We start from the raw sequence: 20,391 nt of genomic DNA on the forward strand, positions 1-20,391 counted from the left end.
TTATACTGTCTGTTTGCGGACGAACAGACAAATAAGTGTAATGTTAATTCCATTACCGTCAATTCAACTTAATTTAAATATTTAGGAGTAACTATAACACGTTATAGTTACTCCTAAATATTTAAATTAAGTAGTAGTAACTATAACACGTTATAATTACTTATAAATATTCCCTTTTCTTTGCGAGCTAAATTCGCTACATATAATGGTGGAGAATGCGGGCAGACTGTGCTTCCAACTATATACTCAATTTATCTGTATTATAAGTTTGTCCCTCTTATCCCCCAGTCGCTACATATATATATATATATATATATATATATATATATATATATATATATATATATATATATATATATATATATATATATGTAAATTGATAATTGAAATTGAAAATATATATATTTGCAGTAACTTTGGTCATTATTAGATGTTCTCACAGCTGTTGTCAACCCACTACATGCGTCATGTTTAACAGATAACGTGTTTATGGATTTTTAAACAGCTTTGTCATCTCCATCGCCTACATTTTCTTTTACTAATATGCTAACTCTCAAATAAACATATGAAAGTTCTCTAATTGTAAATAGGATTTTGCTAACAAATATTTATATCACTGTAAGATATATGGTCGCCTTTAAGCATCATATTTAAGCAAATTATGTGTGTATGATTTGTCATCTCGACGTTCATTACAGCTAGAAATATCCTTAGCAAATATGCCAAAACGTTGCACAAACACACCTATTTGACTTTATATGAAAGTTATCTACATTTAAAGGTATAATTTTATGTTAAAACAAATTGTGTACGTGAAAGTGAAACTGTGTAAGTGAAACATGCTGAGTTGTAACTTTATGACAAAAGAAATCTATCATCCATTTTTACTATTTCAGAGACATTTGCGATGTTACATCATTTTTGCATTTTCGACATTTTTGGAACATTCATTACGGTATGTTTTTTTGTTTTTTTTTTCCCTTTTTTTTAATTAAACTTACTTTACTCATGTAATTTCTTTTTAAAAAGGGTTGATGTCTCTTGTTTTTTTTGTTTTTTCACTCAAATGCAGTGGTTCAAGTTCCAGATCAGGAGAAAGTGCAACTTGATTACTGTACAATGCAAGGATATCACAATGTTACTATGAAAATGTAAAAATTTGGTTTAATTTTGCAATGTTACAGTTTTGTTACCTTATGTTTAATTTAGATTTGGCACACAGGTTTTAAACAATCGCTTTAATTGAAGTACGGAAATAAATACTAAAATATATGTGGCATATATGAACAAGAATCTGCCATATATTTATATCTGTGAAATTCAAACATGAAATCCAAACATGAACATATATTGCTATATATCAGATTTCCATATGGGGCATATTGCAGCGTTCACAGATCCGAGATCAGCCCACACAGTGAAAAAAGCATTTATAAATATTTTAGAATTATTCATTTAGCCCTTAATAATTTGAATTATTTTCAGTAGGATTAACTGTTTAAACTTTCTTTCAGCTTCTCCCATCAGGGGTCGCCACAGCGGATCATCCGCATGTTTGATTTGGCACATGTTTTTACGCTGGATGCCCTTCCTAACATAACCCTCCCCATTTATCCAGGCTTGGGACTGGCACTAAGGCTTGTGCAACCCTAATGGCTGGGGTCGGTTCCCTGACCGGCGCATCCTAACCACTAGACCACATTAACTGTTTAACCATTTTAAATGGAAAGTCAAATTTTGAACACTTTTTTAATCGAATACAAGTGAAAACTACAGCATTTTGGAAATCTGTTGCTTTTTGTGTCTCATTTCCAAGTAATTCTAGAGTTTGAAAAAAGATTTAAAGATTTTATTCTAATTCCATTATAAGATCACCACACCAACCTCTACATTTATAATGTAATTTACTCTATTATTGCTTTATTGCAAAACAGTATTACTACCAAATTGAAAATGATCTCCCTGATTATAAGCAACAGCAACATCCACACATTCCCTGTCCTTTCACCTGAGATAAAAGTCATTCAAGCCATTTACACACAAGCCTCATTTCTGTCTCTTCACTCCGTTGATCTCTTTATTAATGCTACCATGAGGAAATAATCACTGAGTCAGTAGGTTCTGTCCCATTGAATGGTTACGCTGTTTTTTTATTAGAAAAAAATGACAGATCTGTTCAGAGCATGTGAGCACATTTTTCTGTTTTGATAGAGATGATAGTGAAGGAGAAAACCATTTTAAAAATTTCTGATTAAAAACCAACATGATGAGACTTATGTCTGTTTCACTTTGACAGATAATTTTTATAAAGCTATCAAATTGGGAGACAAGCAGACTAAGTCAGCTTGCCAGGTTTTAAACATCCAAGGCCAGAAAATAGACTAAATCTTAGCATAAAATCAATTCAAAGAAACAAATAAATGATAATAAAATATCAGCACTACTACAACCACTACTACTAATAAAAGTAATAAAAATATATAATAACATAAAGAGACAGGAACTGCCATTATTGGTTGCTTCTCTATTACGGCATATTCCCTAGGAGGAGGTTATGTTGATTTCTCTGGAGCAGAGAGCTAACAAAACAAACAAATCTGTCCAGTTACATATAGACTGCATGATAGACAGGAAGAAACATTTTAAAATTGTAATTATTTTTGTTGTGAATAAAAAAATTCTTTGTTTATCTATTATTTATTCTTTTTTACTTCTTTCCAGATTTTCAAATTGTCATACTTCCAAGTCTTTTTACATCCCCCAATATATTCTCTTGAAAGTATAAGAAATTGAAAATCACCTAATTCCTTGGACACACCAAGTGCAAGGAAAAAGTTTTAGCACAAATGCAAATGGGTAAAAATAAGAGGCCATGCATTTCTGTGTGATGCAGAGGTCTCTGAACTCAATTACTCATAGACACCATTCCAATTATAGTATCCTATATGGAAGGAGTTTGCATTTATTTCTTATTTCATTTCTCCCTATCATGGCTTTTCTATATAAGTTAGTTTATTGATTAAATATTGAATTTGAAACTACATAGAGCTGGAGCGTGGTGTTACTGTCTCATATTAACTTCATGAGAAAATTGCATGCACTCAAATGAGTAAGGGTTTGTGACTGGATTTTTTATCATTTAACGAAAATCGTTATATAGGTTTTACAAAAAAAAATACAAATGTGAATCACAAATATGCCTAACTTTAACCTTAACCTTTCTGTTTGTGTGTACTGAGTGGTAGCTGAGCGTTTGCTTAGCATTGTGTGGTAACTCAGTGGTTAAGGTGTTGGGCTACTGATCAGAATGTCAGGGGTTCCAGCCCTGGTTTTTCCAAGCTGCCACTCTTGGGCCCTTAACCATCTGTGCTCCAGGGGTGGCTAATTGTACTCTGTGCTCTGACCCCAGCTTCCGAGCAAACTGGGATATGTGAAGAAAGAATGTCATTGTAATTTTTATGTGACAAATAAAGGATATTCTACTTAAGTTGTGTCTATTTTTATTCACATTTTTGAGACCACTGTGTTAAGTAAATGTAACGAGAAACATAAGCACACACATTTAATGACATTCTCATTTGTGAGGTTAACTATAATTTAGAATTTCGTTTTTGCTGAGATACAGAAACACAAACCATCATGTCATTCTCATGTCATATGTAAACTTGCTTGAAATATGTTGAAAAAATCTGAAAAAGGACACGTTTTTCCGGTGTGAAATTAATACAGGTGGGTTTCAGACAAATATTTCAAGCAAGTGGACTTTTAGCACAGCTTTATTCTTTACATGTGGCCATGTGTGAGGTTTTGTTCATGTGTCCATTTTTTACATGTGACTGAATTATTTGCAAATGTCAATACTTACAGTTTCCATTTTGTAAATGATTGATTTATTTTCATGTTTAATTTTATGTCACGTGTTATTTTAGGCATAACTGATTTATTTTTATAGGTGATTTACTGACGTTAACCTGGGATTTTTTACACATTTGTTTATGTACATAAAGAAAACTACATAAAGCTTAAGCATTCATGTAGCATGCGTTTCAGAAGACATCAACCAATCCTTAGAAGCATTATTAACATCACTAAATAACTATGGCTAAACAAAGACCTGGCTCTCTTAGCAGATGGGCTTGTGTATAAAGGAATTAGTGTGTAATTGGGAAGAGACGTGTTGTGCAGACAGATGCATTTAGCAGAGGAAATAAGTGAAGGATGCAGTGAGCACAGATGTGTATGCTTTATTGCCATTAATAGTGTTTCACAGACCATTTGCTTGGCGCATAGCAACATGAGAAGGTGTTTAAGATTCCCAAACTTTCAGCTTTATTGTGCAGTTTGCCAAGGTAATGAGGATAGCCCATCACACTCCTTTGGGGCTTTCTTTGCCTTTCCATATAGTGAATTTCTCTTCTAAATTTTCTGTGTGCGATTTAGTCAATCAGGTTCATTACACCAAATGTCTCAAGCTGATTAGCTGGGTTTTGGAGACCCTGCCATGCTGTTAGCTCCGTCAGTAACAATGTGTGTCTTTTTTACTATACACCTTCACACAGCATTGGGAAATAGGCTCATGAGATGAAATGTGGGTGTTTATGAATTGAGTAGAAAAGGAACCAATGTCTATTGGTCTTCAGGACGATAAAAAAAGTGCAAATGTAGAGAAAAACATTGTCGGCTAATACAAAAAAAACGCATTAATAATGTCAATAATCATTCACAAATCCTAATATACAGCAGGCATCTAAACTTCTGAGATCATTGCAGATGGTCTTCCTCTTTGGCATTGTGTCAACACACACCTAAAAGCTAGAGACTGTAACGACAGTCAGATCTCTCCATGAGATCAGAACTGCCTTGCAACTTCATGAAGCCGGACCCTGAAAACTGCCATGCAACAAAACAATAAACTTTCTAATCTGAGTAGAGGATCTCTTTAATCTGAGGAGAGAAAGCCATTTGTTCAGATGCCCTCCCACCCATCCTTGAGCCACACTCTTTCCCTCCTGGGGAGATGGCCGGGTCATGGAAAGGTGACTTAGAAGTTCCCGGAATTCAAGCTACTATACTTGCATTAGATTAGATTAGATTAGATTGGATTAGATTAGATTAGATTTATTAGACTTCATTGTCATTACACATGTACAAGTACAAGGCAACAAAATGCAGTTTGGGTCTAACCAGAGTGCAATAAAAGCAAGTGCAGGATATCCAGTGTTACATGATTTACATAGGTTAATGCATGCATATACATGCATACTGTAATTATTACATTTTAGGAAGGTATGCATTTTACTTTTACATATTTGGTATCATTTTAAAGGTGCAATTGGAAATATAATCCTAGTCCTATGTCTATGGTATCATTAGAACACAAAGATCTCATGTTTGGAGAAAATCTGTCCTACTGATGTGAAGGGTTGTACTGAAGAAGATCTTTGTGCATGAGCAAGCATTGAACAGCCTTACTAAGAGAATACTAGTTTACCGTTATATCCTCTAAGATTCAGACTCGCCAATTTACTTCCGTGAGCAGGTATAAGCAAGCAAGGCTCTAAGCGACTTCGGCTTCTCCCATTAGGGGTCGCTACAGGGGTTCATCCTTCAGTACATCCTTCCCCATATTGACTTTTATTCCCCTTCTCTCCAGCACATACCTCCACCTCTTCTCAACCTGCTCTCTACTCTCACCACAAATCACAATATCATCCGCAAACATCACGGTCCAAGGAGACTTATGTCTGACCTCGTCCGTCAACCTGTCCATCACCACTGCAAACAGGAAAGGGCTCAGAGCCGATCCTTGATGCAGTCCAGCCTCCACCTTGAACCAGTCTGTCGTTCCTACTGCACACTTCACTGCTGTCACACTGTCCTCAGATACAATACCATAACTCCTCTCTCGGCACTCTGTCTTACGGTTTCTCCAAATCCACAAACACACAATGCAACTCCTTCTGACCTTCTCTATACTTTTCCATCAACATTCTCAAAGCAAATACTGCTTCTGTGGTGCTCTTCCTCAGCATGAAACCATACTGCTGCTCATAGATTGTCATCTCTTCTCTCAGCCTGGATTCCACTACTCTTTCCCATAACTTTATGGTGTGACTAATCAACCTAATTTACCCTGTAGTTACTGCAGGTCTGCACATCTCCCCTATTCTTAAAGATCAGTACCAGCACACTCCTTCTCCATTCCTCAGGCATCCTCTCACCTTCCGAAATCCTGTTAAACAATCTTGTTACAAACTCCACTGCCATCTCTACTAAACATCTCTATGCTTCTACTGGTATGTCATCTGGTCCTATCGACTTTCCACTCTTCATCCTCATAATCACTGCTCTTACTTCCTCCTTACTAATCGTATCCATTTCCTGCTTTACAATCTCCACACCACTCCACACTCTTACTGTACTCTTCCTTCAGGAACATCCCTACACCAATTCTCTTTCCATCGACACCATGAAAGAACAGTTTAAACCCACCTCCAATGTTCCTGGCCTTACTCCCTTTCCACTTGGTCTCCTGAACACACAACATATCTACTTTTCTCCTCTCCATCATATCAGTGACCTCTCGCTCTTTACCAGTCACACTACAACATTTAATGTACCAACCCAAACCTCCACTCTCCTACACTTCTCCTTTTCCTACGTCTGTCCTCCTCCTCTTATTCTCCTCCTTTGGCCAACAGTAGCCCAATTTCCACTGGTACTCTGTTGGCTAACGATACCTGTGGCAGTCATTGGTAACCCAGGCCCCGACCGATCCAGTATGAAATTTTGATTTCTGATCCGCATATTTGATTTGGCACATGTTTTATGCTGAATGCCATTCCTAACCCAACCCTCCCCATTTATCAGGGCTTGAGACTGGCACTAAGAGTGCACTGGCTTTTGCAACCCTAATGGCTGGGTTCCGGGTCCATAATAAATTATTAATTAAAAAGACGGAATGCTTTGAATAATCTATTAAAATTAAAGAAGAAATGCAACCAATAAGGTGATCAGCTTTAATTAAATATATTCAACTTAAATCTTTATTACAAATTGGAGTCAGATTCGAGTAAAGAAATTGGATTTATGTAACAAACTGCAATCCATTTTAGTAATCTTTTACAGCAGTGCAAGAAAGACGACCACGCAGCATACCTTCACCCACGCCAGTGAATTTCGGAGTTGGGCCATTGGGTGGGTTACCTCACAACACCATTCTGTAGTAAAGCAACTTTTTCTTCTCAATTGTATGTAAGCTGCTTGTACTAACCTCCAGAACCTTCAAGTCTAAAAGTTACATATTTAAGATAATGAGGGCACATGAACTACTGAGTTAAATAATTGCCAAGCATCCATTTGCCTGTATCTAAAGCAGCAGAACCCTTTGAAACATGACCTTAAGGCCAAACTTGAGCTTTAATCATAATTTAAAAAGCTGCTGAAGAATTTCAGTCTTCTTAGAGTGGTTAAAAACTCCAATTAAAACTGCTGAACTAAATCATCTTGAGGAAGCAATCAGCCCCTGATGGACCTGTTTACCTAATTAACACAGTGAAATACAGACGAGAAAAGCTTTCGAATTTCAGAGATGAGCAATCCCTTTGTTGGAGATGTTGAATTCATTCTGTCTTCCAACTAGCTCCCTGTCTGTCTGTTGTTTAAAAAGTGGATGAGCTATTGGAAAATAGAGAAAAATCTACAGTATTCATATCACTGCACAACTGACAAAGATTCACCTCAGGCGAGTCAAGACCAATGCATTCCAACATGATACACTTCGTAATTTCTTTTTCCCTTCTTTCATTCTTTGCTATATATCTTACAATAAAAATGATTTCAGGTATACAATACACAATGTATGCATTTACACACTGCCTTTATTTGTGCTAATATATAATTTTAATATTCAAATCAGCATGACCTCCTTCATCTAAAAGCCACCAATCTAAAAGCCACCAATAAATTATGGTTTAGTAGAACATAAAATATTAATGAACAATACATAAATACTTATGATTGTTAATGCAACTTCATTTACTGTAAGATCCTGGATATCCCTGTTACTATAGATAATGATAACACATTAAAACTAACACATTCGTATGTCACAGATAAAACGTTGTTATAACCAACATTGCACACCTTCTGACCATCAGATTCAAGAATGCATTCACACTGTGGAATATTAATTTATATGCTAGTAAAAAGTTTGGTTAACCCCTGAAATTCAGCTTTCAGTGCAATTTATTTCACTGGTTGTGGTGGTTGGATCAGTGGTACAAAAAAAACCAACTTAACTTTCATGAAACTGTCAACATTATGACAATCTCACAACAAGAACTTTTAAAGGTCTTTAAATTTACTTTACTGAGTACAAATTTGTTGATAACTAATAATGCATTGGTAATATTTTACATAATTCTGAAAGATAATTTATCAATCTAGTAAATTACCCAATTTTATTTCATATGCTATATGCACATTTGTTACTTATATGAAGAGTATGTGTCTTTATTCTTTTGTCATATAATCTTTACTTATTTATAAGCATACATTGCAAAAAAAGACCTGTCTATCAGTCTTACAAATCAAACCGAACTATTTCTTGCTTTCGATTAGTGAAATTCGTGGGTTTACATCTTTGCAGATTGCAAACTTCCAAAATTCTAATGTAACCATTTTTTCATGCAAAAAATTATAGGAATTCTAATGAGTGATTTGTTTAGATGGAGTAAAGTTACAACCTTTAAAAATTGGTTGTTTCCTAATATAACATTAGACTCTTATAAATTGGTGTGCTCAGTCATGTGTTCAAGAGCTCGTCCAATTAGGTGGCTTGTGCATACTGAATTACATACTGTAACAAACACAAAATGTGAATTTGTTTTACTCCTTAGTTGGCCACAGAGCTATCAAATGAATCAACTGTAGCTGAACTTGCATGACATTCATAATGCAGAAATTGTTGGGATAGCAAAAGCTAAGAGTGCATGTATTTGTTTGTGTGCTTACATTGCCGCACTGGTGTGTGAATTTTTATTGCTGTCTGTTTTGGAAGAGCTTGGAAGCTTCAAACCTTTTTCTCCAACTGTTCTCTGAATCACAGCGTGCTGTCATTCGAAATTATGGATAAACCAAATGTCACTTCAGCCCTCAGGGTTATAATATCAGCAAGCAAGGTTAGAAAATGGGGATAAATGAATCTCATTGTCTCTTTCAAAAAGCCAGGTGCTAACTGAATTATTATCATGCAAGGTAGTCACATTTTTCCAAAGCGCTTGGCACAGAAAATGTGCCTGCTTTGTAAACTGCAAAAGGCAGCACTTAACTAATGAAGCTGTATTGATCTGTGTGTTTTGGCTCTATAGTAAAATAAACCTACCTGGTTAATGCTTATTAATTAGCTATAAAAGCCACATATGCAAAGATAAAACCATATTTTTACAGTCCTATGTCAAAATTCATTAAATAACACAAAGATTTTATATGGAATGGTATGTGACATGAAAAATAGAAGAGGTCATGGTATTGCTTTATCATTTAATGTTTCTTGGTGACAGCACACTTCAAGACATCAGACTAAATTAATCTCTTCGAAGGGTTTTCAAAGCTCCTGCATGAGGAACATAAACAGCAAAAGAAGGATGGATAGATATTTTAAAGGCTTTAGATTTACCACAAGATAAAAGATAAAGCAGTTCCTGAAAATGAATAAATAAATGAATTATCTGGAAGTCTGATAACCCCACTTTAAAAATCAAGGTTGGTCATTTTTTTAAGTTTGGAGACGAACACATTACCCATATTGTATACTGAGAATACCATAAAGTTTGGTAAAGGATATAGCAGGAATGTGTATAATATTGTGTTTTTGGATCGTTTTGACAGGAGGAGTTACAGTATACTATCCTAATTTTGACTAGTAAACTTTTATATGTACATACAGTACAGTGTAACTTCTTATACTTTAGTAGGTATACAATACCATGCTTGTTTGCTGTTAGTTTAGTTCTTAATTTTGCTCTTTTCTGATTTTTGTAACCAGCATCACTGGGGTGTGCATGTTTGAAAAAGATTCAGTAAACTGCAGGGAGCCACCAGCCATGCCTCCTTCACTCAACACTTTCACTCAACCTCTCCCTCCTACTAATCACCTACACCTGTCCTCCTCATACTAATCACCTACACCTGTTCTCTATTTCCTGTCCCCTTTATAAGGTCCCTATTTCCTTTCACTCAGGGTCCAATCTTCTGTCATGCACTGACCACAAATCAAAACCGGGAGTAAAACAGATTGTCTTTACTTGGTCTAAACATGCAAACAGAAGGAGCTTGAAGCACGGAACCAGAGAGGTAGGAATTGCAGGTGAAGCACAGGGAACCAGAGGGGTAGAAAGTCCAGGATCTATGGTCGTAACTGGTAGATCAGAACCTGAGTGAAGGGAAATGGGGACCTTATAAATGGGACAGGTAAATGAAGGACAGGTGTAGGGGATTAGTATGAGGAGGACAGGTGTAGGTGATTAGTAGGATGGAGCAGCTGAGTAAGAGTGTTGAGTGAAGGACGAAGGTGTGGCTGTTGGCTCCCTGACATAAACATGTACAACATACAGGGGAGTTTGATTTCAGTATATGGTTTCCTATGAAAGGTTTCAATTTGAAAGGCTGCATCTGTTTACGAATTTGTCTCATTTTATTATGCCACGTCTCCAGTTTTGGAACAACAGCATAAAACACTACATTAAACTAAACAACACAAACCTTTTTCCTCCAAAGCACAGGCCATATAAAACAAATGAATTGCGACCCAGGAACTTTGTGCATTTATTGAAGTGGCTGTAAAGATGTTGCATTGATTTGCTGTAATAAATAGATGTGATAGAACAGGCACTCAGGCTGCAGCTGAGGTGGAAAAATAAACACATGCATTTATGTGGCACTCATGATCACTTCTTGTCAGGCAATGATATTCTAAAGTGGAATTTTGTTTACAGAAATAACAGCACTACACAGTACAAAATACTAAAGTCAAGTCCAGATTTATTTACACGCTTAATGAAAATGAGAAAAATTTTAATAAAACAGGAAAAAATTTATAAAAAATAAACATTTATTTTTTGGTTTATGTACTAAATAAAATTAAGGTTGATGTGGTTCCAATTGTAATTAAACTTCAAATGAAATCAGGTTTAGCTTTTTTTTTGCCACAAATTTTGGTTATAGATGATTTTGAAATGTAGCAACCTCAATAATCCCCAATGATTTCAGCTTTTAAAATGTAATATTATCTGCATTACTTACTGTGTGAACAAATGTTCCGCTAATTTATCCAATTTCTTGGAACGTTTCAGCTCTTCTAGATATCTGGAATGTTTTTCTGTTGTTATTATGACTGTTAAATTGATTACGTTCCTTATGTACGTCACTTGACTTGTAGAAGCCAGCAACCATTTGCCTCTTTTTGTGTTAAAACCTTTAAATATTGTACATTTCAATATTTAATCAATGGTAACAGTAGAGTTTCTGCAAACAGCTAGCACTGTTTTTATTGATTTATTTAAAGCATGACAATTTATTGTTGCAATTATTTAAAATGTCAGTATGAATGCTTTCTGAATTTCCACTTCAAATGTTTGTATAAGTGGTGTGCAAGTTATGGCGGCTGTCATTTCTGGACTGTTAGTGTTGTTTACTGAAATATAAAAAAATATGGGAGACTTAACTTATGTTTAGTCTAGAATGTGATCAGTTGTTTCATCACATTCTAGACTAAACATAAGTTGTCACAATTTTTTTTTTATATATTTCAGTAAACAACACTAACACCTGCCACAGGAACAGTTGGCTTTTAAATTCTGGACTTAATAACTTGCATAATTGCCTGAATGAAGTATAGCTGTGCTTTTAAAGCAAATAATTTTGTAGTCAGTCGCCCTGAAATAAGTCAGTGTGGTTAATATGAGGCTAGTTCTTTGTACACCTATGACAGGATTTTTTTTAAATGGCATTATTTCAAGCAGCTCATGAAGAAATGGGCAGATAAAATGTGTACAGGATGTTTGTGCTGTAGATAGGAGGTTAAACAAAAGCCTACAGATGGGAAGGCATCTGTGATACCTATTACACTAATGTCTGTGATGGGTTTCAAATTATCCCAGTATAATGTTTATAGAAAAGATGTGAGCAAATTTTTCCCTGCATTATTTCGAAAATGTAATAAATGAAACCCAAAGGCAAGACCTAATGACTGTGATACTTTATCACAAGCTATTCACGAATTATAGTTGCTATTGAGAGAAAGGGATAAAAAGACAACAAAGAAAAAGCCATAGGCTGGGATTATAACAAGAGATGACTGGATCTACATCCACATAGGTCTACACACACTCTCCCTCTCTCTCTCACACACACATACACACACACACACACACACACACACACACACACACACACACACACACACACACACACTGCATAAATTACTATACTATTACTATACATCTAATATAAAAATTAAAACAACATTGATAACACTGGAAACATTTAAGCCCTAATGTGGTTCCATTTTGTTTTACTGGGAATCAATAAGAAGCTGGGACTCTCCCTCACACTAATTCACATGTGAAGTGTAGGAAACAAGAAACACAAATCTGGTGTTTTTATCTCTGGTCCTGTTTAAATAAGGACCTCCCCCTTTAGGGTTTATTGATATTCAGAATACACAAAATACAGCGATTCAGAACACGCTGTTTTTATTATTATTTTTTTTGCTTACTAAACATATATACACTTGCAATCAGAAATATTCAACCCCTAAAGAGTTTTAAGGATTTATAAATAAAAATCTTTTCAAAGTGCAGGATTCTGTTTTGGATGGCTTCTTAATGAGTTTAGTGATACATAAAATCAACACAGAAAATGTATGATGTAGTATTTGTGTGTAACAGTATATTTTGTTAATATCGTCATCACAATTATTCAACCCCTATATAATATTGTTGTTTTAAAGCTTTCTGACAGTTTTTTTATGGCCTGAAGTGGAGCTGAAACATCATTAAGCCTTTGGGAACTCTATAACGATCCTTCATTTGCTTCAGCTGTGATGCAGGTGAAGGTGTTCAAGGTGAGTTGCAATCATGGGAAAGACAAAGGAGCTTTCACAAAAGCTGAGAGAGCAGATTATTTCATCACATCTGAAGGGCCTTGGGTATAAGAAGATTTCCAAAAGATTTAACATTCCAAGAGACACCATTGGGAGCATTATAAGGAAGTTTAAAACTTATGGAACAGCTGCAAACCTGCCTGGCCGTGGAAGGAAGCTCACAATTTCATCAAGGGCCCTTAGCAACTTAGTCAGGACAGCTAAGAAAAAACCCCATGTGACTGCAAGACAGCTACAGGATGACATGATGAAAACTGGTATAAGTGCTTCAGTGGCAACTATAAGACGTGCACTGAATATCAAGGACTTCATGGCCGGACCCCAAGACGCACTCCACTCTTGACCTCAAGGAACATCAGGAGTCGAATATGCCAGGAGGAATTTAAATATAACTACAGAGTTCTGGGAGACAGTTCTATGGACTGATGAAACCAAACTGGAACTTTTTAGGCATATGGACCAGCGGTATGTCTGGCGTGCAAAAGGCTTATGACCAGAAGAATACCATCCCCACAGTCAAGCACGGAGGTGGGTCAATAACGATGTGGGGCTGTTCTTCTGCGGCAGGAACTGGCAATCTTGATTGTGTACCTGGCATCATGGATTCCCAGAAATACCAGGTGATTTTGAAGAGGAACGTGATGCCTTCTGTTGACAAATTAAACCTTGGTGATCATTGGATCTTCCAGCAAGACAATGATCCCAAGCACACCTCCAAATCAACCAAAGCTTGGTTGGGGAAAAGATGCTGGAGTGTCCTGGAGTGGCCTTCTCAGTCACCAGATTTAAATCCAATTGAAAATCTTTGGTGGGATTTGAAGAAGGCAGTTGCAGCACGGAAGCCGTCAAACATCACTGAGTTAGAGGCTTTTGTACGTGAAGAATGGGCAAAGATTCCAATCGAGAGGTGTAAGAAGCTTGTCAGCACTTATCGAAAACGCTTGTTAGATGTTATAAAAACTAAAGGGCGCTCCACAAGGTACTAAATCTACTCATGTGTTACAAGACTTACAATTTTCATTTGAACTTTAAAGTTAAGTCAACCTCTGTTTTCAAAATAACTCATATGTATCAATAAATATTGTTTGTTATTTCACAAGGTTTTATTTTTTTTTTCATTTAATTTAATTAGCTTTCATCAACATCACTGTATTGTCTATTGAGGGGGTTGAATATTTCTGATTGCAAGTGTGTATATACAGTGAGGAAAATAAGTATTTGAACACCCTGCTATTTTGCAAGTTCTCCCACTTAGAAATCATGGAGGGGTCTGAAATTGTCATCCTAGGTGCATGTCCACTGTGAGAGACATAATCTAAAAAAAAATCCAGAAATCACAATATATGATTTTTAAACTATTTATTTGTATGATACAGCATACAAATAAGTATTTGAACACCTGTCTATCAGCTAGAATTCTGACCCTCAAAGACCTGTTTGTCTGTAATGTCCACCTGCACTACATTTATTATCCTAAATTAGATGCACCTGTTTGAGGTCGTTAGCTGCATAAAGACACCTGTCCACCCCATACAATCAGTAGGAATCCAACTACTAACATGGACAAGACCAAAGAGCTGTCCAAAGACACTAGAGACAAAATTGTACACCTCCACAAGGCTGGAAAGGGCTACGGGGTAATTGCCAAGCAGCTTGGTGAAAAAAGGTCCACTGTTGGAGCAATCATTAGAAAATGGAAGAAGCTAAACATGACTGTCAATCTCCCTCGGACTGGGGCTCCATGCAAGATCTCACCTCGTGGGGTCTCAATGATCCTAAGGAAGGTGAGAAATCAGCCCAGAACTACACAGGAGGAGCTGGTCAATGACCTGAAAAGAGCTGGGACCACCGTTTCCAAGGTTACTGTTGGTAATACACTAAGACGTGATGGTTTGAAATCATGCATGGCACGGAAGGTTCCCCTGCTTAAACCAGCACATGTCCAGGCACGTCTTAAGTTTGCCAATGACCATTTGGATGATCCAGAGGAGTCATGGGAGAAAGTCATGTGTTCAGATGAGACCAAAATAGAACTTTTGGGTCATAATTCCACTAAACGTGTTTGGAGGAAGAAGAATGATAAGTACCATCCCAAGAACACCATCCCTACTGTGAAGCATGGGGGTGGTAGCATCATGCTTTGGGAGTGTTTTTCTGCACATGGGACAGGGCGACTGCACAGTATTAAGGAGAGGATGACCGGGGCCATGTATTGCGAGATTTTGGCGAACAACCTCCTTTCCTCAGTTAGAGCATTAAAGATGGGTCGAGGCTGGGTCTTCCAACATGACAATGACCTGAAGCACACAGCCAGGATAACCAAGGAGTGGCTCTGTATGAAGCATATCAAGGTTCTGGCGTGGCCTAGCCAGTCTCCAGACCTAAACCCAATAGAGAATCTTTGGAGGGAGCTCAAACTCTGTGTTTCTCAGCGACAGGCCAGAAACCTGACTGATCTAGAGAAGATCTGTGTGGAGGAGTGGGCCAAAATCCGTCCTGCAGTGTGTGCAAACCTGGTGAAAATCTACAGGAAACGTTTGACCTCTGTAATTGCAAACAAAGGCTACTGTGCCAAATATTAACATTGACTTTCTCAGGTGTTCAAATACTTATTTGTAGCTGTATCATACAAATCAATAGTTAAAAAAAATCATATATTGTGATTTCTGGATTTTTTTTTTTAGATTATGTCTCTCACAGTGGACATGCACCTACGATGACAATTTCAGACCCCTCCATGATTTCTAAGTGGGAGAACTTGCAAAATAGCAGGGTGTTCAAATACTTATTTTCCTCACTGTATATATATATATATATATATATATATATATATATATATATATATATATATATATATATATATATATATAATGAGAGCAATTTATTAGATGCACTTTTGAACCAAACCACAATATTTTCATCTTGATCCAGTTTTTGGTTTGCATGATATTTTTCATAACCATAGTGCTGGGAGACTTTCCTCAGTCTCTAATCTGCCACTCCGTGATGATTGCTCCGTGACTGAAAGATGTAACACACTGCTGCACAGCCTCCTGCTGCTGAGGACATGGCTGCTAAAGAGATTTTACACACAATAAGCATTAGAGTTGTCTAGCCAACCTAGCCTACTGCTGTTAAGTATTCATAATCAAACATTAAAGCCCTTTATAACAGTAGTCTGACAGCATTAGAGTTTGGTCTAGGACTGGGAGAGGATTTTAAAGATCCTGTTAAAAGTAAAGCCTTTGAAGTTCCAATTATGAATGACTGCCAGCAGGACCATATTTGTGCTTGTGCAGTTAGAGAGGATTTTGACTTTCATTCACATTAAATCTGTGCCTTTACCATGCCTTCTGCTATTAATGTTCCACTGTTTTGCATTAGATGACTTGGTGGTGGTGGTGGTGGTGGTGGTGTTGGTGGTGGTAGTGTTGTCTATGTGAGTGTGACTTTTCTAAGTTCTCCCTTTGTCCACATGGGTTTTGCCTGGTTCTATGTTCAGAGCCAAAATATTCCTGGCTGGCAGGTTTCCATGGTGTTTGTATGATATAAAAAGACACACACACACACACACACACACACACACACACACACACACACACACACACACACACACACAAGCTCTAAATAACATTAATATAAGGTCTATAACCCTCAATAGATTTTCAAATATGACTTCTATGTGTTTGTGCAGTTTTAGAGAAGTTACAGTTCTTTGCTTTACTTTGTTGTGCTTTAAATAAACCATGGAAGCCCACTGACAATAGACTCTCTTAATGGCTAAAAAGTAAATTGACCCCAGATCACTATACACGTGTTTTTTTTTTCAAATTTGTTAACACAGAAGATGAAGGCACACGATTGTCTAGAAGATCTTTGTACACACATCCTTCACTAAAGTAGAAGTACAGATACTCATGTTTAAAAAGACTCTGATAAAAGTTGAGGTACTGCACTTTTTCACATAAGTTAAAGTAAAGAAGTTTGGGCTCTGACATGTACTTATGTAAAAAGTAGCCATTACTAATAACTGTTTTAATGTCACACTGGTAACTGGACTTCACATCGTATAAATATATTAATATAAATGAATTGCCAATTTTGTTACCTAACAAATGTATCCAGGCTGAACAACCGCCATATAGAACACAAGCAAAGATGATGATGATCAGGTGATCAGGAATGTTTCTGTTCTTAGACATGTTTACATCACTGACTCCCTCTGTCTCATCTACGTTAGCCATATTTCTTGTTGCCATCTGCCTTGCTCGTTATCTGCTTCATAAACTAGCCTACATCTGTGATGTGTGAGAGCCAGGAAATGATACACTACTGATAGGTTGGAAAAAGCCACGCAATGAATTGATGGGCTAAAAATGGCACGATGAGAAGAATAAATATTGAACATGTCACCACATCGATTAAAAAAGTAACCAGCTTGGTTTGAAAATGTAAGAAGTACAAAGTACAAAAAAAAATGTAATGGGTAAAAATAAAAAGTTGTCCAAAAACTGATACTAGAAAAATCTAGTTAAGTACAGTAACGAAGTATTAGCGCTTAGTTACTTCCCACCTCTGGTAGCGGTACCATTTACCTTTACGGGAACTAAGAATCCCAAACCTGTTCTAGCATGACAGTATCCTTGTGCACAAAGTGCAATCCATGAACACATAATTTGCAGAGGAATTCGAGTGTCTGAACACTGACTAAACTGGAACACTGTCTACATGACAGGTCGTCTCACCTGACATCAGTGCCTGGTTTCACTACTGCTATTGTAAATGAATGAATGAATGAATGAATGAATGAATGAATAAGCAAATCCACACAGCCACACTCCAAAATCTAGTTAAATGTCTTCCCAGAAGCGTAGAGGTTATATAACAGGAAAGGAGGAATAAATCTGGCAATAACCCAGCATATGCATGTGATGGACAGGAGTTCATTCCTTTTTTTCTCATTGAGTGTGATATTTCATTCTGTTCATATCTCATTCTAGCAGTTATATAATAGGATTATTGCAACCTCTGTTTACTGGCTCAATTTGGAGATAAGTAAAATTTTTGAAAATGTAAAATGTTGGAAAGAATAACGGTGAAATATGTTGTGTGTTGCTTTTTGATTTCTGGTGTAAAATCTATGTGATTAATGCAGTAATTTCTGCAGTAGTTTTGCAGAAAGAGAGATGTTCATGTTTTCATGTTCAAGTGCAGACCCGGATCCCTGTCTATTTCCAGGTTTTCGTGGAAGCGGCCCTGGAGGGAGGGAAAGAAAGGAAAGGGATGCGGATTTAGGATGTGTCTATTGGGTAGTTCAGTTGGCAGAACTGGAGCAATCTGCCTGGCAGTACAGGATCTGTGGAAGGATAACGCAAAATTACCGCAATCGAGGATTGTTTTCTTGCAAGCGACTCGAGGATAATGACTGGCTCTATAACCCAAGACTGCATTTTAATGCCAAACTTGAAGATAGCGCATTGTTTGCAATGGTAAGCAAACCAGCATGGTAGACAAAGGCTTTTTATAGTTATTCCATCTTAGCAACACATTTCAGAAATTGTCCTGATGTTTGGATTCCTTGTAGTCTGATCGGAGGGATCATGTACAGGATGTACATTCACGTGCTACATGATTAAATAACAGGCTTTATGTATTTGGTTAGCTTGTTATGCTAGCTGGACATGGCAACAATAAAAATGCAACCGTGATGTTACACTCAGTAATTTGCACCTCCGTTGGGTCACAAATGCTCAGTTAATCATTACAAACTTACAAAATAAAGGCAGCATGGACAGACAGAAGTGTCCAAACCATTCATAACAAAACAGAGTAACTGCAAGTGAAGCATGGGTTTTGACTACTGGTTCGCCGACGTCACTTCCGGCTGCGTTGAGTGCTGTGATTTATCAAAATATACCCTGTTTCCATTTCCATCTCTGGAAAAAACAACTAAACTGATTTACTCTCAAAACTTCTTAGCAAATGACCCTACATGGACATTACATAACTAGGAGATATCTCTAACATTTACATAACTAGGAGATATATTTAGTATATATTTACCATTTATGTAACTAGGACATGTCTCTCACATTTAAATAACTTGGAGATATCTGACATTAACGTAACTGAGATATCTCTAACATTTAACTAGGATATATCTAACAATTTTTTAACGGACATATCTGTAACATTTAACTAGGAGATTTAAATTTAAATAACCGAGACATCGCCAACCTTTATATCACTAGGAGATATCTCTACCATTTAACTAGGAGATCTATGAACATTTGCATAACTAGGACATACCTCTAAAATGTAACTAACTAGGATATAGATCTTTAGCTTGGCGAAAATGCCTGACATTTCTACCGGAAATTCAAGATTTCTATTTGTCACAAACAGAATATTATATGCAGACTACAACTTACAGTGATATGTAAACCTGATCAGCCTTCAGAAATCTGTGTATTAGATAAAAGGAAGAATAAATATAAAATATGAGAAAATAAAAGAAAATTCTAAACCATGTTTGAATGATCATAAGCCTTTCAATTCTTTCCCATATACTTCTTTTCCAGTAATTTTGCTACAAATTAATTTTGGTTTAATATTGTCCAAACAGCCTTTTTCCATAAATGGTTAGGCTTTTAAAAAACTTGTGTTTTGTGTTACAACCTCAACCTCTTGAACCATGTATTTTGAGGTAAACTGTCAGTATTTATATTTCTTAATGTGTCTCTTGTCAATGAGATGACTACTTACTCAAGAGTGTCTTCAAGATGCCAATAAAAAAAAAAAAGTCAATACATTTGTCCTCATTTAACACAAAAAGGGCAAACTGCATATATTAATCTGTTTCATTTAGTAGTGAGATAGTAATGCTGTTTCCTTTTCCGCCTTATATTATGTTTGCAGTACACGCATGTCTGTTTGGTTTACATACATATTTACACACCAGAAACTCATTATGGGAAATGTTCTTGCCGTGGAAATTGCAGTGCTTTTCATTGCTAACTGGTTATGAATATATTACCATGCAGTAATTAATGATACACACAGACATAATGTCAAATCCAAATGACTGGAATTTCTCTGACTAATTTGTTGGTGTGTGTTGTCCCCAAAAGTATTTTCAAGATTTTGGTTCTTGCTTGTGCTCATATTTAGCCACACTTGGCAATAAAAAATATAAGAAAAGACACAGTAAACAATTTTGAACACAG

At 36.4% G+C, this 20,391-nt stretch overlaps 1 protein-coding gene across 1 annotated transcript in view; it reads left to right on the forward strand.

Annotated features, from left to right (window-relative positions):
* Window positions 1-18,395: 18,395 nt before the first annotated feature.
* LOC124401200 (LARGE xylosyl- and glucuronyltransferase 1) overlaps window positions 18,396-20,391 on the forward strand; it is a 71,293-nt gene continuing 69,297 nt past the window's right edge. The window contains exon 1 of the mRNA XM_046873277.1: window positions 18,396-18,654. The gene's annotated coding sequence lies outside the window, so the exon portion shown is untranslated. The remainder of the gene's footprint in view (window positions 18,655-20,391) is intronic.

Source organism: Silurus meridionalis, chromosome 18 (genome assembly GCF_014805685.1).
Source record: "Silurus meridionalis isolate SWU-2019-XX chromosome 18, ASM1480568v1, whole genome shotgun sequence".
NCBI lineage: Eukaryota > Metazoa > Chordata > Actinopteri > Siluriformes > Siluridae > Silurus > Silurus meridionalis.